Source organism: Salmo salar, chromosome ssa25 (assembly GCF_905237065.1).
Source record: "Salmo salar chromosome ssa25, Ssal_v3.1, whole genome shotgun sequence".
NCBI lineage: Eukaryota > Metazoa > Chordata > Actinopteri > Salmoniformes > Salmonidae > Salmo > Salmo salar.
The window spans coordinates 31,964,670-31,988,070 of NC_059466.1; positions in this window are offsets into that span (position 1 = coordinate 31,964,670).

The window sequence follows — 23,401 nt, forward strand, 5'->3', positions numbered from 1 at the left end:
GTTCCAATTCCTCACTGATTGTGTTTGTATAAATATGCCCTTTGTTTCCCCATTGGGCTGTCGATTATTGTTCCCATGTCCATTGGTCGTGTGAGTACCTATGCAGTGTCTCAGCCTGTGCTGTGTGTTTTGTGTATTATGGGTCTCGTGTCGTTCTACGAGATTTACCCTTGCTCTTTTGTTTGGGTACATCCCAGTGTTTTGTATTAGTGTTGTTTTGGGTGTATTAAAAACTCAGCTGTATTTCTGCGCCTGTCTCAGAATCCTTTACACAAGCGTGACAATGATCCCTCCACCATAGTTTACAGTTGGGATGAGGTTTTGATGTTGGTGTGCTGTGCCTTTTTTTTCTACATTATTCCTTCTGAACAACTCAACTGGAGTTTCATCTGTCACAGAATATTTTGCCAGTATTGCTGTGGAACATCCAGGTGCTCTTTTGCTAACTTCAGATGTGCAGCAATGTTTTTTTTTTTTGGACAGCAGTGGCTTCTTCCATAGTGTTTTATGTATTGTAGACTCGTCAACAGCGACGTTAGCATCTTCCAGAGATTTATGCAAGTCTTTAGCTGACACGCTAGGATTCTTCTTAACCTCATTAAGCATTCTGTGCTGTGCTCTTGCAGTCATCTTTGCAGGACAGCCACTCCTAGGGTGAGAAGCAACAGTGCTGAAATTTCTTCATTTATAGACAATTTGTCTTTCCGTGGCCTGACTTTGAGATACTTTTGTAACCCTTTCCAGCTTCATGCAAGGCAACAATTCTTAATCTTAGGTCTTCTGAGATCTGTTTTGTTCCAGGCATGGTTCACATCAGGCAATGGTTCTTGTGAATAGCAAACTCACATTTTGTGAGTTTTTATGGGACAGGGCAGCTCTAACCAAAATCTCCAATCTCGTCTCATTGATTGGACTCCAGGTTAGTTGAGTCCTTACTGAAGTTATTAGCCTAGGGGTTCACATAATTTTTTACAACCTACACTGTGAGTGTTTAAATTATGTATTCAATAATACAAACAATTTGTTTGTATTTAGTTTAAGCACACTGTCTATTGTGACTTAGATGAAGATCAGATCAAATTTGATGACCAATTTATGCAGAAATCCAGGTAATTCCAGAGGGTTCACATACTTTTTCTTGCCACTGTATATACTGTATTCTAGTCATGACTCATCCTATATAACTACTGGTATACACACATTTTCTATTCACATACTGTCCATACTGTTTTTACACACCATTTAGATTCCGGACTCGGGTCTGGAAACTAATTTCCTGCAATTCCATTTTGATATGGGGTTTTGTGCTGTGTATTTATATTCTGTATTCTCAACATAGGTCATTCTAATATTTCTACTACTGTACATAGCATTTTAGTGACTGTTTATAAACACTGCATATTTAGTCATACACTGAATTCTTGACATAGCTCACTCTAATATACTGTACCAGTCAAAAGGACCCCCTACAGTACTCATTCCAGGGTTTTTCTTGATTTTTACTATTCTACATTGTAGAATAATAGAAGACATCAAAACAATGAAATAACACATATGGAATCATCTAAGCAAAAGTGTTAAACAAATCAAAATATCCACCCTTTGCCATGATGACAGCTTTGCACACTCTTGGCATTCTCTCAACCACATTCACGAGGTAGTCATCTGGAATGCATTTCAATTAACAGGTGTACCTTAAGTTAATTTGTGGAATTTCTTTCCTTAATGCGTTTCAGTTGTGACAGGATAGGGGTGGTATAGAGAAAATAGCCCTATTTGGTGAAAGACCAAGTCCATATTATGGTAAGAACAGCTCAAATAAGCAAAGAGAAACGACAGTTCATTACTTTAAGACACGAAGGTCAGTCAATCTTAAATGTCAAGAACTTTGAAAGTTTCTTCAAGTGCAGTCGTAAAAACCATCAAGCACTATGATGGAACAGGTTCTCATGAGGAACGCCACTGGAAAGTTAGTCAGAGTTACCTCTGCTGCAGAGGATAAGTTCATTAGTTAACTGCACCTCAGATTGCAGCCCAAATAAATGCTTCAGAGTTCAAGTAACAGACATCTCAACATCAACTGTGCAGAGGAGACTGCGTGAATCAGGCATTCATGGTCAAATTGCTGCAAAGTAACCACTGAAGGACACCAATAAGACGAGACTTGCTTTTTGCCAAGAAACACGAGCAATGGACATTAGACAGGTGGAAATCTGTCCTTTGGTCTGATGAGTCCAAATTTTATGTTTTTGGCATTAGGCAGGCTCGAGGTCAGAGCAGGAAGAATGGTCAGGCAGGCGGGTTCGGTGTCAGGACAGGCAAGGGTCAAAAACAGGACTAGGAAAAACGGAGACTGGGAAAAATTGGAGCTAGGACATAAATGCTGGTTGACTTGGCAAACAAGACAAACTGGCACAAAGAGACAAACACAGGTATAAATACACCAGGGATCATGAGCGACACCTGGTGGGGGTGGAGACAAGCACAAGGACAGGTGAAACAGATCAGGGCGTGACAATAACATTAACTTAAGTGTGTACGCGACCGATTTGATTTGACGAATGTCCTCCAGCTGACTTGGTTCAGGGAAAGTTTTTCCAATTGAGGCTGCTCTCTGCCATCTCTGCCTGGACATCTCTCCAAGTGTTTCTGCAACTCCTCTTCCCCATGGGGCTTCCATTTCAGGGTGTTGGAGGCCGGTTTTCGTAGGGTGTGTCCAATCCAACTCCACTTTCTTCTTTCTATTTGTAGTTCAATGGGTTCCCGTCCAGTTCTCATTCAGTGGACTCGGTTCGACATCTTTGTTATTGAGGTGGCGTAGTACAGTTGACATCTGTTTGGTTGATCTTCATGTTTCTGATCCATACAACATCACCTGTTTCACATTTAAGATGTCCAGTTCTTCAATTCAGGATGTAGTCTTAACTTAAATTCCAATTCCAATTTTCCTCAATGCTTCCTCAAGTATTTGGAATCGGAGTTTCAGTTTACTTCCTCAATTAACTGAATTGGAATGGTATTGACCCCAACCCTGGATATCATTTATGCACCATGTCCTCCATGAATCTATTACAGAAATTGACACTGTGATTTAATAGATCTACAGATTTATATTAAAACATTTTAGAAGTGGCACAATGTTTGGTTCCATTATGAAATGCCTTTAATGAGCTCCACTTCCCTTTTACTGTGAGCTCCACTTCCCTTTAATGCCATTATTGCCACACTTCGGTATTCTAGTAGAATGTTGATTTTGATGTGTCAGTGCATTCCTGCTAACATCATGCTATCTTCATCACTGGTGCAATCTAAAAAATTACAAAGACAATAGTTAATTGTGGAGTCACAGACCTCACCCAGTTTTTATTTTGGTAGAGGATGGGGTGCAAACCATGATCACATGACAGCTTTTGAAACAACTTAGGTGCTTTCCAGAGGGAACTGAAATATGACCATGTTATTTAGAGAGTCTCAACAGTTGAACACAGAAACCCATAATCCAGACATGTTGACCTCTGAACCTCAGCACCACAATGATAACAAGAAAGTAAGGACGATCATGCTGCAAATAAATAAAAATAAATAAAAATCCAAGTCATTTGAGCATCACAATATCAAGTTCATCTCACTATGCACTTGGAAGCACAGCTATCGCTGGCCTCGAATAGCAACCACAATATTTTTCCTGGAAAAACAATATCGTAGCTATTGCTTTACCTCTAGCAGATTACTTTTTTATGTGAAGCCATGGTTTCTTGGTAGGTAACCCACACTATGCCATTCATGCAACTCAGGAGAGAGAGGGACTCTCCTTGGGTCAATATTTACACGTAAGTGTCTGCACCGCTTATTGACTAAACAGTAACATTTGACCAGAGGGGAACACAATTTGGGTAGAAAATAGGGATAACATCTACCCAACACGTTCTCCTAGAGAGCCTCAACAGTTGCACACATCAACCTATAATCAAAACATTTCCTCCTGTGATCCGTAGCAAAAAGATGATGAGTCCAGTTATTACTATGATAAGGACGATAGTGCTGCAAATGAAGATGTATTTTTTAAATCAAAATCAATTTAGAACTTTCCAAGTCAATTGGGCATCACAATTTCTAATGATAATCAAATGATACCACACCCTTGTTGGTGATCGCTGACCTTGAACAACAACCACCCTATTTATCCAGGTAAAAACACATTGAACAGAGGTCTCACCTCCAGAAGATGACCTTTCCACATGAAGCCATAGTTTCTTGGTTGCTGTGTCTTTCTTAGCAGGGTTATGGATAGGTCTAGTTGCTCCTTTTACCAGAGTCTACCTTCTTATCAAATCAAATCAAACTTTATTTGCCACATGCGCTAGTGCCAGCTCCGCTTTGTGGTGGTAAATAGACGGCTACGAATAATACAGATGAGAACTCTCTTGGTAGATAGTGCGGTTGACAGCTTATCATAAGGTACTCTACCTAAGGAGAGGAATACCTCGAGACTTCTTTAATATTAGACATCGCGCACCAGCTGTTATTGACAAAAAGACACACACCCCGACCCCTCGTCTTACCAGAGGTAGCGTCTCTATTCTGCCGGTGCATGGAAAATCCCGCCAGCTCTATATTGTTTGTTTCTTCGTTCAGCCACGTCTCGGTGAAACATAAGTTGTTGCAGTTTTTAATGTCCCGTTGGTAGGATAATCTTAATATTAGGTCATCAATTTTATTTTCTAACGATTGCACGTTAGCAAGAAGAATGGAAGTGTCACGTCCTGACCAGTGAAAAGGATCATTTGCTATAGAAGAATGGTCAGGGCGTGGCAGGGGGGTTGTTTTGTGAGTGTTGGGGTTTGTTTGTCTCTAGGGGAATGTGTTCTAGTTTTCATTTTCTATGTTTCGTTTTCCAAGTTTGGCCGAGTATGGTTTCCAATCAGAGGCAGGTGTCTTTCGTTGTCTCTGATTGGAAGCCATACTAAGGCAGACTGTTTTCCTTTGGGTTTTGTGGGTGGTTGTTTTCCATATAGTCTTTGTACCTTACGGAACTGTTTGTCGTTTGGTTATTTTGTTTGTGTTCTCTCAAAATAAATGAAGATGAGCACTATACACGCTGCGCCTTGGTCTAATCCTTTCGACGCCTGTGACAGAACTACCCACCAAAAGAAGACCAAGCAGCGTGGGAGGAGGAGCAGGACCGAGCACTATGGCTTGGAGTCATGGACCTGGGAGGAAATCCTGGGTGGGGCAGGACCGTGGACAAGGCCAGGAGAGTATCGCCGCCCGCCGGAAGAGATAGAGGCAGCGAAGGCGGAACAGTGATACTGGGAGGAATGGCTGGAGCGGCAAGAGGAGGCTGAGAGGCAGCCCCCCCAAAAAATTGGTGTGGCATACGGGTAGTTTGGCTAGGTCAGGGGGAGCCCTGACCTAACTTCCCGGGCATATAGGAGAGAGCCGTGGAGCAAACCGGAGCCAAGAAAGGAGTCATGCGCTGAGTTCGACGCGAGATTCCGGGAAATGGTGCTAGCGGAAAGGGCACTGCGGAGCGGGCGTGCAGAGGGGCGAGAAATGCATTACGGGGTAATGCTCACTATCTCGCCCATCCGCACGCACAGTCCGGTGCGGTCGGTACGGGCTCCGCAGCGTTGCCAGGCGAGAATTGGCCGGCAGCCAGGAAGAAGTGCGCCGGCTCAACGCATCTGGCCGCCAGAGCGTCTCCTCGGCCCAGTTTATCCTGCGCCTGCTCTATGCACAGCAGCCCTCATTCCCCAGCACAGCCCAGTTCGCCCTGTGCCAGTGCTCCGCCCGTGCCGGGCTACAGTGACCATCCAGCCAGGACGGGGTGTGCCAGCCCTGAGCTCCAGACCTCCGGTGCACCTCCACGGCCCAGTGTGCCCTGTGCCTGCTCTGCGGACCCAGTCAACTGTGCGTCTCCCCAGTCTGGTGAGACCGGTTCCAGCTCCCCGTAGGAAGCCTCCAGTAATGATCAACAGTCTGAAGCCTACAGCGATAATCCATGGCATGAAGCCTCCAGTGTTGATCCATGGCCTGGAGCCTGTAGGGTTGATCCATGGCACGAAGCCTCCAGTGATGATCCATGGCCCGGAGCCTGTAGGGATGATCCATGGCACGAAGCCTCCAGTGATGATCCATGGCCCGGAGCCTGTAGGGATGATCCACAGCACAAAGCCTCCAGTGATAACCCATGGCCCGGAGCCTCCAGTGATGATCCATGGCACAAAGCCTCCAGTGATGATCCATGGCGCGGAACCAGTAGTGATGATCCATGGCACGGAACCTACAGCGACGCTCTTCAGCCCGGAGCCTCCAGCGACGCTCCTCAGTCCGGAGCCTCCAGCAACGCTCCTCAGCCTGGGGCCTCCAGCGATGCCTCTCAGCCCGGGGCCTCCAGCGACGCCCCTCAGCCCGGAGCCTCCTGCGACGCCCCTCAGCCCAGAGCCTCCAGCGACGTCCCTCAGCCCGGGGCCTCCAGCGACGCCTCTCAGCCCGGGGCCTCCAGCGACGCCCCTCAGCCCGGGGCCTCCAGCGACGCCCCTCAGCCCGGAGCCTCCAGCGACGCTCCTCAGCCCGGGCCTCCAGCGACGCCCCTCAGCCCGGAGCCTCCAGCGACGCTCCTCAGCCCGGAGCCTCCAGCGACGCCCCTCAGCCCGGGGCTTCCAGCGACGGTCTGCAGCCCGGAGCCTCCGGTGGGGGTCGGCAGCCCAGAGCCTTCGGTAACAGTCTGCAGCCCAGAGCCTCCGGCGGGGGTCGGCAGCGCAGAACGGGAGCTACGCCCGGAGCCAGAGCCACCTCCGTAGCTGGAGGATTGGCAGAAGGGTTGGGTGTAGCACAGGATCCGTCGTAGACGGTGGCCACCCTCCCTTCCCTCCCTTTAGGTTTGGGGTTGTTTTTGTGGGGTTTTTGTTTGAGGTGCAGTCGGGGTCTGCATCTTCGGGGGGGTACTGTCACGCCCTGACCAGTGAAAAGGGTCATTTGCCATAGTAGAATGGTCGGGGCGTGGCAGGGGGGTTGTTTTGTGTGTTTTGGGGTTTGTTTGGTTTCTAGGGGAATGTGTTCTAGTTTTCATTTTCTATGGTTCGTTTTCCAGGTTTGGCCGAGTATGGTTTCCAATCAGAGGCAGGTGTCTTTCGTTGTCTCTGATTGGAAGCCATACTTAGGCAGCCTGTTTTTCTTTGGGTTTTGTGGGTGGTTGTTTTCCGCCCGGTCCGTTACCTTACGGAACTGTTTGTCGTTTGGTTATTTTGTTTAAGTGTTCTCTCAAAATAAATGAAGATGAGCACTACACACGCTGCGCCTTGGTCTAATCCTTTCGACGCCTGTGACAGGAAGGCATTGGGAGTTTACTCGCTCGCCTCCGGATTCTCAGAAGGATCCCCGATCTTTGTCCCCTTTCCCGGCGTCTTTCTTCACACAAAAGTCGTGAATCCGGGCCTGTTCCAGTGAAAGCAGCATAGCCTTCTTGTCGGACTTGTTAAAGGAAAAAGTTTCTTCCAGTCCGCGGTGAGTAATCGCTTTTCTGAAGTCCAGAAGTTATTTTCGGTCATAAGAGACAGTAGCAGCAACATTGTGTACACAATAAGTTAAAAAATAAGTTACACGAAACGCAAAAGAAATAACAAAATTGCACAATTGGTTGGGAGAATGTAAAACGTCAGCCATGGTCTTCGGTGCCATCTTTTTTTTGTTATGTGTCACCAACAGTATAATCATCAATTGTTGATCCATAAGCACATTACATGACATGCTGAATACACCGAGGTGTCTGTTTAAACTACTAGCACACAACTCGGACTCCCATGCATACCCCACAAGACATGCCACCAGAGGTCTCTTCACAATCCCCAAGTCAAGAACAGACTATGGGAGGCGCACAGTACTACATAGACTCATAGAGCCTTGGCTATATGGAACTCTATTCCACATCAGGTAACTGATGCAAGCAGTAGAATCAGATAAAAACTCAATGTGTTGTGAAAAGTGTTATGAAATGTAACGTCATGTAATATTTGAAATTGTATATACTGTAACTGCTTTAATGTTGCTGGACCCCAGGAAGAGTAGCTGTTGCCTTGGAAGCAGCTAATGGGGATCCTTAATAAATATAAATACAGTATTGACGGAAAGAGAGGAACACTCAAAGAAAGACATGGACACTGATCCTTGAGTCAATATTGAGTCAATATTTTCACTTGTCACTTGTTTTTTTGTTAGCTAACAGTACCAGTTGACCAAAGGGTCACAGAAATGTATTAGAAACTAATGGTACCATACCACCATGTAAATTCAAATAATGATAGTAGACCATTGTTTTCATGAATCCGTGACAGAAATAAAAAATAAAAAAACATTTCCCAGCTTCAGATGCTGATGCAGTTCCTATAATGTAATATGACAGCTCTAGAAGGTGAAGTGAAACAATGTGTGTGCTTTCCAGAGGGAACTTGGGTTAATGTATACTGAATAAAAGCTCTCGGACAAGATATCACCATTTAACTGTTTTGACTTTTTGAAGAGATCAAGGACATTTTCTCCTTTTGAATCTCGGTAACTCCAGGAATTCCGTCTCAGACCACATGCTGGAATACAATATTATTTATCAGACATTCAAGAAATGAACATAACTGCCCCTCAGGCCTTAATAGAATAAGAATCTGCAATTTTAATAACTTCCTTGTGGCATTTTTACATTTGGTAAGCCACCATGGCAAATCTCCACAGTTTTGACGTTCCTCAGAGACTTCTCTCCGTGCTGACCAAAGCTGCAGGTGTTTTTGTTCTCCTGGCTGTCTTCATTCTGGAGTACATATTGAACTTGAACTTTCCGTGCTTCTGTAAGCCTGCATGGGAGAGCCCACTACATACAGGCCCTCATGGCCTACTGTACATACTGTGCCCACCAACTATAATAACTTGTGCTATCATGCTAGTTGATAAAATGTACCAGAAGACGTTTTCCAACAAGAGATGCAGTGGGTGCTGCACGAATTATAACTGCTGCAATTGCTTCTTTTCACTTACCAAACTTGGAATCACATTTCTGTCTATAGTATTCTACTGGATAGCTGCTGTTTTCATAGATGGAGAATGGTATGTGTGCTATCAGACCAACAACCATCCAAAACAAGTTGGACTTCCCTGTAAAGAAACGGAAAACCTGACCTATGACGAGAGACTTGTCATCACTGATTACAAGACTGACTCAGTTGTAAGTAACAGTTTATATTATGTTCAGAATGAAAAACTAATTATCATGCAAAAAAGGCTAAATGCTGAGCAAATGTAAAAATGTTACTGACAAATTGTAATGGAAATTATATGATTAAAGGTTTGACTGAATGATTTCACTCAGAAACCATATAACCTGTTGAAATGTATTAGGTAATTATAAGGCTATAATAATATGTTAAAAAACTATAATCGAATACTATGTGTGAGTAGATGGGTTACCTAAGACACTGTTACCACTTCAAAATGAGCAGGGCAGAGTTGATAAGACGACCTTGGGAAAGGAACAGGAGAAGAAGCCTCCCTAAGTTAGGGAGAGAAACAACGGCCTGGGAACGGCTTAGTTGGCAGGAGATTAGAAGACAGGTGGGAAGGTTTGATAAGGAATGTATGTGTACTGTGGAAAAATACAGTCGCCTAAAGCGAGGTGGAGTTCTCTACTGATGCGAGTTCATTTGGGTGTGTGTGTGTGTTAATATAAAAGGCTTTGTACAGTGTACGGATTTCATAGCTCTCATAAATAAACGTTTTGACCCTTGTAGGCTGGCTATCCGTCTGCTTCATTCAACCAGAATCTTACACACTCTGGGGGGGGGCAGACTGAGTAGTTTAATTGAAGTTCGGTTTAAGAACATTGATAACTTAATTCTAATAAATATCCCTGCCATTAATTAGGCATGTGTGTTTAGGTTTAAAATTTGATAATGTAAATATTTAGACTGCCCAGGGATGGATGTGTCTATATAACCAACTGTCATTTTAAAATATATGGGATTTGATCAGATTTTTTTCACTTACCACATTTTCATCCACAGTTTATATTGTCATGTTTGCCTTATAAAACAAACATCACGACAGGTGTGATGAAAACATGAAATGTCTGAACAAATGTCATGTCAACTATTTGTTTTTTCGTTCGACATTGTGGGAAATATTTTTTTTGTCTCTAAAATTCAGAATGTGACAATTGCAGTGGAAAGTCCTTTATGCGGAGCAAATATTGATATAATAAACAATCATCTCTAAGAAAAGTAATTTGATGATATTCTACATTGTACTACCACTACAACATGGAAAAGCAGGTGTTAAATAAGGTGAACTGGAGACTGGAGTGTCACTTTAATAAGAGTTTATAGGCAGATTAAATTAGTTTTGATAAACTTCACATTGGTTCAAGTTGGAATCTGCGGTAGGGCCACTGGTTGTCCTCACCACCGTTTATATTGCCAAGCTGAGGAGCCAGGGGCGAAAATCTGATATCCACTTTGGAGGGGACAATTACATGAAATATTCGCAAGAGCAATTCCTGAGGGGGACACCAAAAATAGTGCTGTAACACATAGCCTACATTGTAATATGGTAAATGTATATTGAGGAACCAAAGAAATAAGGTGTTTGCCGTACTCCTAACTACCGGTACCCAAAACTACACAACTAATCACAACAGCAATACCATTGCCTTTAACAAATCTTAGTTCAGTCACCAGTTTAAGTTGAGAGTGGGGGTATCCATGGCATTTTCCAATTATGTTCCTATTTTACAAGTCAAAAAAATTGAGAACCTTTCATAATGTTGCCAAACAAAGACTCAACAAACTTACCTGAGACTCCCTGTCTCTGCCAGTCTGTCCCTGCATATCTGTCCCCAACTCTGCTGTCTGTGTGCCATCTGTTGCCTGCTCTGCCTAATGACATCATTGTGAAACATTTCCATTAGAATTTCATTTCTTTCTTATGAACATTTTATCAACTAGTCTTTGAGATATTAGGCTACTAGGGTTCTTACTATGTGTTTTGGTGTATTGAAAAACACTCTGATGTCCGTCTTTTATTTTTCTGCCATTTTTCTACCTGGCTGGCTACACACACAGTGTGTAGGTTATTTACAGTAGGAGATGGGCTTCTATCATCTTCAATCATTCTATATGGGCTTCGATCTAAAAGGTAGCTAGCAAATGTGAAACGGATTAAAATGACAAGAGTTGACAGCTGTATGAGTTCACCATTTACACAACATATGCTGCAACCTTTTGTAATTTTAATAGTTTGTTTCATATTGGCTGGCTTCCAACAATAGCTGAATTTGCAAAGCTAGCGAGCACCAATTCAGTTTCAGTGGTGTTTGCTATAATCTTTGCTACCCGGGTTAAATAAAGGTGAAATAAAATAAATAAATAAAAGTTCCCTTGCGACAATTTAGCTTTTGCAACGAGACCATTAAATATATTTAACACAATGGTAGATGAGAGTGTAGTTCTGTTCAATTTGGACTTCAGTTTATCGCTAACCTTATCACAGGGACTTTGAAGCACTAACTTACATCATCTGCATGCTGATTCCATCTTTGACGACGCCACATAAATGGAATAGGTACTAGCTAGCTTAATAGTTAATATTTGCGCGCTAGCTCTGCATATTCAGCTAGTGTGTGTGTGCGCGATTGACTGGATGAACCTCACGGCAGTTACGTAGCAAGCTAAGGAACTGGCAGTGGATCAAACCATTGTGAGGCAAAGGGCGGGGGGGTCGCAATCTTTTGAAACTTAACGCGCTATTAAGTGTCTATAATCAGCACAATTGCTTTCATTGCGTATTATTAATATTATTTAAATTACATAGTTATGTTTCAGTGATATATTGGGGGGGACAAATCATATTTTTCCCAGGATGGGGGGGTCGTGTCCCCCCTGGGATTTCCGCCCCTGTGAGGAGCATTGTGCAGCAAGGTAAAAAAAAAGAAGTGCAGTAGACCTAGGCTACATATTGTGCTCTTCTATGGCACCTGCAATGATGTCCGAGGGGGAAACAATTAATTCCTTGTTTGCAGTAACTTCTTTGTTGTTGTAATATTGCAAATGGACGTGGCTGTTTCACCACTAAGGATTCCAGCTTTAAAGGTAGACTCGGAGAAATGACGTTGCCACGAGCAGCACCGCAGTATCCGCGCATGTGCACGGGTTCGCTTCCTGCAGTTCACAGTGTGAAAATAGAAGTTATTTCTATTTCTGACGCAGATCGCGCTGCAAATCCTGCCTCTCCCATCTCCTCATTGGTTTATAGAAACAGGTACCCACGTGCCATCTCCTCATTGGTATTGGTTAGAAGAAAAAGCCTGGAAGGAAGAGAGATAACCACAAACGATTTGGTTGACCGTTTTATGTGGGTTAATTGGCGGAGTAGCATTTCAGGTAAAATAACAACTCAATGTTTTTATCCCAGGACAAATTAGCTAGCTAAATAGGACAAATTAACTAGCAAGTGCAAGCTAACCTGCTAAATTGGCATAAATGTTTAATGCTTTTCGAACTGTCCCCAAATTAATATAATTGGTTCAGAGTTTGTTTTGATATTTTAAGCTGCGTGTCGGATCGCGTTTGGTGTAGGGGGGACAAAATAAATGTAGCACGATGGCGCACGCGCGCAGCCGGTTTGGGTTCCGCCTCCACCGCAGGGAACCAAAACAGCGTAGTTGTTGCTGTTTACTTTCTGCATCTACAGTATGTCATATCGCTGAGTCGACCTTTAAGTGATGGACGGTGATGAGCTTGATGCAAATTTCCAATAAATATCTAGTTTTATTTGAAAGCTGGTGACATGAATGCTTGGCTGCCAATTATCAAATAAAAATGATATTGCTATTATCCATACCCCTCATCCTATAACCTACCTGTAACGAATACGCCGGGAGTCAGAAATTATGTGCAGAATGTGAATTTAATAATGAACTGATGCAAAGGAACAGAAACATAAGAGAAAACAATAACACTTAAGAACTGAGGGCTAAATAAAGGGGGAGTAATTGGGGTAGTGATGAAGTCTAGGTGTACCTAATAATGGTTTATCAGCGAACTGTTTTCTTAAAATGCACCACAACTTGATTGGGCAAGTTTTGTATTAATTGCAATAGTTTTTGTGTCAAAACCGTTGGATGGAAACGGTTTGAACTTCTGATTTTTATTCGGTAGGCCTACATGGAAACCTAAAGTACCATGAGCAGAAATTCATTTTTATTTCAACTGAAAGACAATGCCCAGAGCTTACCCACGATGTTGCAAAAACGATTGAGTCATTGTTTAAGTAAAGAATGCCATATTTGGGTTGAAGTCAAGACTGTTTCCCTTAACGATATGACGTGCTAATAGTTTTCAGTCTCTCTTTTCAGGGCTCGGTTTTATTGGAATGTTACCACCCACCAGCATGGCATTGTTTATTGATCAGAAACATCTGCAAAGTTATTCCTCTTCTTGAGTTGCGACTGAGTCAAATAGTTTTTCGCGTTAGCCTAGACGTGGATCAAATTAAAATAAGGGGTGCAAACTTGTGCTTTTTTTCTTTACCAGAACATTAACAATTTATACTTTTGGCTAGTCTGTATAAAAAAATATATATAACCGTTACCCTGAGATAAATTGTTTTGACCAAGTCTTGCTTTGATTGGTGCAGCGAAACCACATGTGTTTATCCTATATTATAAACTGTGTGGTATGCTTTAGTAGTCTGATCATCGAACTCTGATCATGGAATTCCGAATGTGTCATGCATCTAGACCTACATTTAAATGTGTCTAACGTGTCCCTATTCCCCACTATATTCAAATACCAGTATGCATTCTACAAACGGTGGAATAGGCTAAATATGATGGCTACTGCCATCAGCGGTGATAACTAGCCATCTAACCTCTAGCAATATTCACTTGGAAATATGTGCCAATTGGATGCAAACCTAGTCAAATTTGTCAGTTGTGATCTACATTCTTTGAAAACATAAAGGAAAATGCTGTTCACTGCTGCTCATGCTCCTAGGTGATATTTATTTACAATGTTTCGACCCTTTGGTCTTCATCAGGCATTGACTTGAAACTGTTTTTAGTTTCAATAATTCTAAATTGTATTTTTTAATCCTAATTTGAATATTGTATGTATAACTATAAATATTGATCACATATTTTGATACATTGAATGTTAATATTGTGAAATTGTTATACACTTTTACCTCCTGTTTCAGGAAGTGATGTCACTGAGTACTGCCCCCTATATATAGGACCTGGATGCCTGATGAAGACCTAAGGGTCGAAACGTTGTAAATAAATATCACTTGGGAGCATGAGCAGCAGTGTGTGGCGTTTCCTTTCTGTTTGCCTACAACTCCAGCACCTGCGGAAAGTACCTGGATGTGCGTATGTTCTTCAACTTTTGTCTTCTTTCTTTCCCAGGTCATTGGCTTGCCTCTGGTTACCTTGGGCCTTGTTTTCTGGCACATGTGTGAGTGCTGCTTCACCTGTTTCAAAAGAACAAACAACAGTTGCCATCTTGATCAACCATATTATGAAAGGTTGTATGAAGAAATTCTTTCAGAGGAGGTAAACAATCATTTGAAGAATGAACTGCAGGAAATTGCGAAAGAGAGGGCCGAGAGGATCTGTCTTCGGCCCCTTCAGTTCATCCGGAGAGGGGATCCTGGGAATTCATGGCAAGAGATTTCAGACTCTGATTTCTTTTTGTCAAATGAATATCAGGAGTCACTGTTCACAGAACAGTCTGATCTTATTCAACACGTTCCTGAAGACTTAGCCCAGTGACCATTATGATATTAAAAAGATGTAGAAAATATGTATTTTCTGGATGTTGAAATTATGTACATTTTTCGGTTCTGAATGAAAGTTGAAAATGCACATTTTCCAGATGTTGAAAATATCTTTTACATACATGGAATAACATTCATTTTCAGTTCTAAATGAAACTTGAAAGGACGTGTCACGTCCTGACCCTTGTAAGATGTCATTTTCTATAGTAGAGTAAGTCAGGGTGTGACAGGGGGTGTTTTTGATTGGTTTTCTTATCTGTTTCTATGTGGTTTTTCTAGGTTTCTATTTCTATGTGGGGTTGTTGGATGATCTCCAATTAGAGGCAGCCGGTCCTCGTTGTCTCTAATTGGAGATCATATTTAAATAGGGGGTTTTTCCACTTGTGTTTGTGGGTTGTTCATTTTTGAGTAGTGTGTATTTCTCTCTGCGTCACGGTTTTGTTGTTTCAAGTATTTGGTGTATTGCAACGTTTCACGGTAATAATAAATATGTGGAACTACAACCATTCTGTGCTTTGGTCCGATCCTTTAAACAGCTGTGACAGGATGTCTTCTACAGACGTTGAAAATACATATTTGTTGAGTAATTTTTCTATAGCCAAATTTCAACTGTACATGGTTTTTCCATTAAATTATACTGAAGAAAGCATTGTCACGCTCAAAAGTTTTATTTTCAATTACATAATGAAGATTGCAGTATAGATTATTATTCACATTTATCACTCCCACTTATGTTAGTCTTTTCAAAAGCTTCAGGACTGAAAGTAATCATATTCAACATTTCCTGACACAACCAACAGAACATGAACTACCACAACATTCTCAGTAACAGTTACAAAAACGTTTTGCTTGCTATGATTCTGATATGTGGTTGAATGCACTGACTCTGGATAAGAATGTCTGCTGAATTACCTAAATGTAGAAATTAACACTTGTGATTGCGACCCCATCCTCAGTAGCCTATTCCAGTGTTTACTTCTTACGTTGCTACAAGTTACATAAACTTTCCTTCTTACTTCACTCAGTAACGTTATGGAAAAAGGGTTATAGACATCTATGTTTCACAAGTTTGGACAGCACAGACCAGTATAGCACAATACAGTACATTATACTGTGCTCTACTTTACCATACTGTACTGTACACTACTCTACTTAACTATACTCTACTTTACTTTAATGTACTGCACTGTCCACACTTGTGAAACATATGTCTATGATTGATAATGTTATGTACTGTGCTCTGCTGTACTGTGCTGTGCTGTCCAAACCTGTGAAATGGAAGTCTATTAATGGTTCAGATCTAGAGCAAATCATAACCAATCATAAACATCTATGTTTGGGACAAATCAAGGCCGGTCCAGACTGGACCAAATATGAACCAATCATAGACCTCTATGTTTTGGCTAAATAAAAGCCAGTCTGGACCAGACCAAATCTGAACCGAAAATGGGCCAAATCAAGGCCGGTCCTGACCAGAACAAAAATATGTCTGTGAACGTTGAAATCAAGGCCAGGGTGGAACAACCAAATTCCAACTACTTTTCAACGTCCGTGGACGTCTGGCATCGGTTGGTGCTTAGTGGGAGAAGAGCGTAAGGGTTTTATTCAAAAAGATACTTACTCAGGTTCTTCTGGATTAGCTTTTCTTGTGCTGCAGTAACCATTCTGATTCAAGCTTAACAAACTATGTTTATATAGCATTAAAGAGAGAAACTTTAATCAATACATAATTGTAAGAGTAAATACTGCCACTTAGAGGAGATAAATAGCTAATGTGTTACAACAGGTAATGTAGGAACAGAAGTGCCAAGTTCAAGTGTTGCTATCCGTCTTTATTCATGTGACACACTAACAGTATTATATAATATTAGAAAGGCTCTCAAGGTGTGTGGGAAAATTGTTATATGACCAATACTGTAGCATGCTACTCTGCTTATTCTGCTGCTCTGCTTATTAACCACTGGGGATTATTTCAAAGATCTCAATGACATTAAATTTAGACAACACTGTCACTAATGTAAAACCTACTGGCTAGAAAAAGTATGTGAACAAGTTGGAATTACCTGGATTTCTGCATAAATTTGTCATAAAATTCGATCTGATCTTTGTCTAAGTCACAACAATAGAAAAACAGTGTGCTTAAACTATTAACACACAAATTATTGTATTTTTCTTGTCTATATTGAATACAGAATTTAAACATTCACAGTGTAGGTTGGAAAAAGTATGTTAACCGCTAGGCTAATGACTTCTCCAAAAGCTAATTGGAGTCAGGAGTCAGATAACCTGGAGTCCAATCAATGAAATGAGATTGGAGATGTTGGTAAGAGATGCCCTGCCCTATAAAAAACACTCACAAAATTTGAGTTTGCTATTCACAAGAAGCATTGCCTGATGTGAACCATGCCTCGAACACAAAAGAGATCTCAGAACTCCTAAGATTAAGAATTGTTGACTTGCATGAAGCTGGAAAGGGTTACAAAAGTATCTCTAAAAGCCCAGTGCAGGGTAAGACAAATTGCCTATAAATGGAGGAAGTTCAGCACTGTTGCTACTCTCCCTAGGAGTGGCCGTCCTGCAAAGATGACTGCAAGAGTACAGCGCAGAATGCTCAATTAGGTTAAGAAGAATCCTAGTGTCAGCTAAAGACTTACAGAAATCTCTGGAACATACTAACATCTCTGACGAGTTTATGATACGTAAAACACTAAACAAGAATGGTGTTCATGGGAGGACACCACGGAAGAAGCCACTGCTGTCCAAAAAAAACATTGCTGCACATCTGAAGTTCGCAAAAGAGCACCTGGATGTTCCACAGCGATACTGGCAAAATATTCTGTGGACAGATGAAACTCCAGTTGAGTTGTTTTTAAGGAACACACAACACTATGTAAAGTATGGTGGAGGGAGCATCATGGTCTGGGGCTGCTTTGCTGCCTCAGGGCCTGTTTAAATTGCTATCATCAACGGAAACTTGGGAATATATTTTTATCAAGACATTTTGTAGGAGAATGTAAGGCTATCTGTCTGCCAATTGAAACTCAACAGAAGTTGGGTGATGCAACAGGACAACGACCCAAAACACAGAAGTAAATCAACAACAGAATGGCTTCAACAGAAGAAAATACGCCTCCTGGAGTGGCCCAGTCAGAGTCCTGACCTCAACCCGATTGAGATGCTGTGGCATGACCTCGAGCGGTTCACACCAGACATCCCAAGAATATTGCTGAACTGAAACAGTATTGTACAGAGAAACAGTCCAAAATTCCTCCTGATCGTTGTGCAGGTCTGTTCCGCAACTACAGAAAACTTTTGGTTGAAGTTATTACTGTCAAAGGAGGGTCAACCTGATATTAAATCCAATTAAATCACATGCTTTTCCTACCCTGCACTATGAATGTTTACATGGCGTCTTTATTAAACACATGAAAACGTATAATTGTTTGTGTGTTATTAGTTTAAGAAAACTGTGTTTGTCTATTGTTGTGATTTCGATGAAGATCAGATACATTTTATGACCATTTTATGCAGAAATCCAGGTAATTCCAAAGGGTTCACATACTTTTTCTTGCCACTGTATGTACTTTGGAAATTACTTTGTGTCATCATAATCCTACAATTTTATCCAGTAAATACATACCAAATGTTTGACAAACCATAATGTGTTTTTATTGATTTTAAGGTTGCTTAGTCAAAAATAAAATTGCAATAAGGTTTTTGTGAAGTTTTTCATTATATCACTGAGACAAAGGGACAGGGCTGGGTAGGTTATTTTCTAAATGTATTCTGTTACTAGTTACCTGTGCAAAATAGTAATCAGTAACAATTTTGGATTACCCAAACTCAGTAATGTAATCTGATTACATTCAGTTACCTTTAGATTACTTTCCCCTTAAGAGGCATTAGAAGAAGACAACAACGTATGTTACCAATTGAATGACATCTATTGCAGGATAAATCAGTGTTAAAATTTACATTGCTGAACATATATGGATGTTAAATGTTACTTTATGGGTTGGTTATGTAGGCTTCTTCGAACCCATCGCTTTCTACTATATATAATAATACAATTAAATTATATCTTTACATTAAAAACTAGTCTATCAGAATTCCAGTCAAATGTTATACCCCTTGATCTTCAAGAATATGACTTGGAAATATGGAAGTATAGATTAGCCAAATAGTTTTGTGGTTATGCTCAGGTAAAACAAAGGTTTTATTAGTCAGACCTACTCTATTGTTTATGATTTCATTGTCATGGAGGACTGATTGGGGTCATTGATTCGAGTTGAAAAATAAATGCTGCGCTCATGGAATGGCATGCTTTGAGAGCTACTGAAAGTGCTATTTACATGTGAAATCTAAATGCCTTATGCTGCATTTGCTATAGGCCTGTTGTTGACCTTTTTGTTGGTGACACATTGATATCTTGATAATATGCAGCTGTTTAAAGTGCAAATCCACAGATTAAACAATAACAAAATCTTCGCCCCGCCTCTGTTTTGATAAAAAGCTGAGGGATGGGCCTGAATAAATGTAACCAGATTAATAGAAAGAGCTATGGATGCAAGGACTGACCATCCATGATATCAAAATGATTGTTTTAACCATGTTATGAGGCTATACAGTGTTGGTTTACATTTACAACATTTACAAACATTGGAGAAAAACAAGCTTATATTTTGGGTTCTCATGGAGTGTGACAGTTGAACTAAGCTGATGAGGCATTTATAAGTTATATTCTTCAATGGATATGTATGTATGTATGTATGTATGTATGTATGTATGTATGTATGTATGTATGTATGTATGTATGTAGGTATGTATGTATCTATGTATGTACAGTGGGGGAAAAAAGTATTTGATCCCCTGCTGATTTTGTACGTTTGCCCACTTACAAAGAAATGATCAGTCTATAATTTTAATAGTAGGTTTATTTGAACAGTGAGAGACAGAATAAAAACAAAAAAATCCAGAAAAATGCATGTCAAAAATGTTATAAAATGATTTGCATTTTAATGAGGGAAATAAGTATTTGACCCCTCTGCAAAACATGACTTAGTACTTGGTGGCAAAACCCTTGTTGGCAATCACAGAGGTCAGACGTTTCTTGTAGTTGGCCACAAGGTTTGCACACATCTCAGGAGGGATTTTGTCCCACTCCTCTTTGCAGATCTTCTCCAAGTCATTAAGGTTTCGAAGCTGACGTTTGGCAACTCGAACCTTCAGCTCCCTCCACAGATTTTCTATGGGATTAAGGTCTGGAGACTGGCTAGGCCACTCCAGGACCTTAATGTGCTTCTTCTTGAGCCACTCCTTTGTTGCCTTTGCCATGTGTTTTGGGTCATTGTCATGCTGGAATACCCATCCACGACCCATTTTCAATGCCCTGGCTGAGGGATGGAGGTTCTCACCCAAGATTTGACGGTACATGGCCCCGTCCATCGTCCCTTTGATGCGGTGAAGTTGTCCTGTCCCCTTAGCAGAAAAACACCCCCAAAGCATAATGTTTCCACCTCCATGTTTGACGGTGGAGATGGTGTTCTTGGGGTCATAGGCAGCATTCCTCCTCCTCCAAACACGGCGAGTTGAGTTGATGTCAAAGAGCTCCATTTTGGTCTCATCTGACCACAACACTTTCACCAGTTGTCCTCTGAGTCATTCAGATGTTCATTGGCAAACTTCAGACAGGCATGTATATGTATTCTTGAGCAGGGGACCTTGCGGGCGCTGCAGGATTTCAGTCCTTCACGGCGTAGTGTGTTACCAATTGTTTTCTTGGGGACTATGGTCCCAGCTGCCTTAAGATCATTAACAAGATCCTCCCGTGTAGTTCTGGGCTGATTCCTCACCGTTCTCATGATCATTGCAACTCCACGAGGTGAGATCTTGCATGGTGCCCCAGGCCAAGGGATATTGACAGTTCTTTTGTGTTTCTTCCATTTGCGAATAATCGCACCAAATGTTGTCACCTTCTCACCAAGCTGCTTGGCGATGGTCTTGTAGCCCATTCCAGCCTTGTGTAGGTCTACAATCTTGTCCCTGACATCCTTGGAGAGCTCTTTGGTCTTGGCCATGGTGGAGAGTTTGGAATCTGATTGATTGATTGCTTCTGTGGACAGGTGTCTTTTTTACAGGTAACAAGCTGCGGTTAGGAGCACTCCCTTTAAGAGTGTGCTCCTATTCTCAGCTCGTTACCTGTATAAAAGACACCTGGGAGCCAGAAATCTTTCTGATTGAGAGGGGGTCAAATACTTATTTCCCTCATTAAAATGCAAATCAATTTATAACATTTCTGACATGCGGTTTTCTTGATATTTTTGTTGTTATTCTGTCTCTCACTGTTCAAATAAACCTACCATTAAAATTATAGACTGATCATTCCTTTGTCAGTGGGCAAACGTACAAAATCAGCAGGGGATCAAATACTTTTTTACACCACTGTATGTGTGTGTGTATATATATATATATATGTGTGTATATGTGTGTGTTTAAGTCAAAAAATGGATGTAGCAACTACAGATTTTCCCTTTAAGTCAATCAAAAGTGTGCGAGTTTGAGCATGTCCATTAGGTCTATGGATTGTTAAAAAAATAAAAAAAAGATTCAGCATTAAAAAACCCTTTTAATTTTCATTAACATTTTACAACATTTAAAAAGTCATTATTTTTAGATAAAACTATATAAAATATAATCACGTCACCAAAAAACCTATCTGTCCGGCCGGACCTACCTGTCTTGCCGGCTAGTCAGCTGGAACTACTTACAGTATATATACAGTTGAAGTCGGACGTTTACATACACCTTAACCAAATACATTTAAACTCAGTTTTTCACAATTCTTAGGTCAGTTAGGATCACCACTTTATTTTAAGAAAGTGAAATGTCAGAATAATAGTAGAGAGAATGATTTATTTCAGCTTTTATTTCTTTCATCACATTCCCAGTGGGTCAGAAGTTCACATACACTCAATTAGTATTTGGTAGCATTGCCTTCAAATTGTTTAACTTGGGTCAAACGTTTCGGATAGCCTTCCACAAGCTTCCCACAATAAATTGGGTGAATTTTGTCCCATTCGTCCTGACAGAGCTGGTGTAACTGAGTCAGGTTTGTATGCCTCCTTGCTTGCACACGCTTTTTCAGTTCTGCCCACAGATTTTCGATGGGATTGAGGTCAGGGCTTTGTGATGGCCACTCCAATACCTTGACTTTGCTGTCCTTAAGCCATTTTGCCACAACTTTGGAAGTATGCTTGGGGTCATTGTCCATTTGGAAGACCCATTTGCGACCAAGCTTTAACTTCCTGACTGATGTCTTGAGATGTTGCTTCAATATATCCACCTAATTTTGCTTCCTCAAGATCCCATCTATTTTGTGAAGTGCACCTGTCCCTCCTGCAGCAAAGCACCCCCACAACATGATGCTGCCACCCCCGTGCTTCACGATTGGGATGGTGTTCTTCGGCTTGCAAGCCTCCCCCTTTTTCCTCCAAACATAACGATGGTCATCATGGCCAAAAAGTTATATTTTTGTTTCATCAGACCAGAGGATATTTCTCTAAAAAGTACGATCTTTGTACCCATGTGCAGTTGCAAACCGTAGTCTGGCTTTTTTATGGCGGGTTTTGGAGCAGTGTCTTCTTCCTTGCTGAGCGGCCTTTCAGGTTATGTCGATATAGGACTTGTTTTACTGTGGATATAGATACTTTTGTACCTCTTTCCTCCAGCATCTTCACAAGGTCCTTTGCTGTTGTTTTGGGATAGATTTGCACTTTTTGCAACAAAGTACATTCATCTCCAGGAGACAGAACGCGTCTCCTTCCTGAGCGGTATGACGGTTGCGTGGTCCCGTGGTGTTTATACTTACGTACTATTGTTTGTACAGATGAACGTGGTACCTTCAGGCATTTGGAAATTGCTCCCAAGGATGAACCGGACTTGTGGAGTTCTACAATTTTTTTCTGAGGTCTTGGCTGATTACTTTTGATTTTCCCATGATGTCAAGCAAAGAGGCACTGAGTTTGAAGGTAGGCCTTGAAATACATCCACAGGTACACCTCCAATTGACTCAAATGATGTCAATTAGCCCATTAGAAGCTTCGAAAGCCATGACATCATTTTCTGGAATTTTCCAAGCTGTTTAAAGGCACAGTCAACTTATTATATGTCAACTTCTGACCCACTGGAATTGTGATACAGTGAAATAATCTGTAAACAAATGTTGGAAAAATGACTTGTGTCATGCACAAAGTTGATGTCCTAACCGACTTGCCAAAACTATAGTTTGTTGACAAGAAATGTGTGGAGTGGTTGAAAAACTAGTTTTAATGACTCCAACCTAGGTGTATGTAAACTTGCGACTACAACTGCATATTTTATAAGTCCAAAAATGGATGTAGCAACTACAGATTGCCCCTTTAAGTCTTTCAAAAGTGTGTGAGTTTGAGCTTGTGTCCATTAGGCCTATGGATTTATTTATTTTTTCAGCATGAATTACATTGAGCAATAAAAGCCCCACTTTTATTCCATTGGCTTGGATCCGCACTATGCAGCTGTTGCAAGAGCGCATTTTTCACTGACTGTCCAC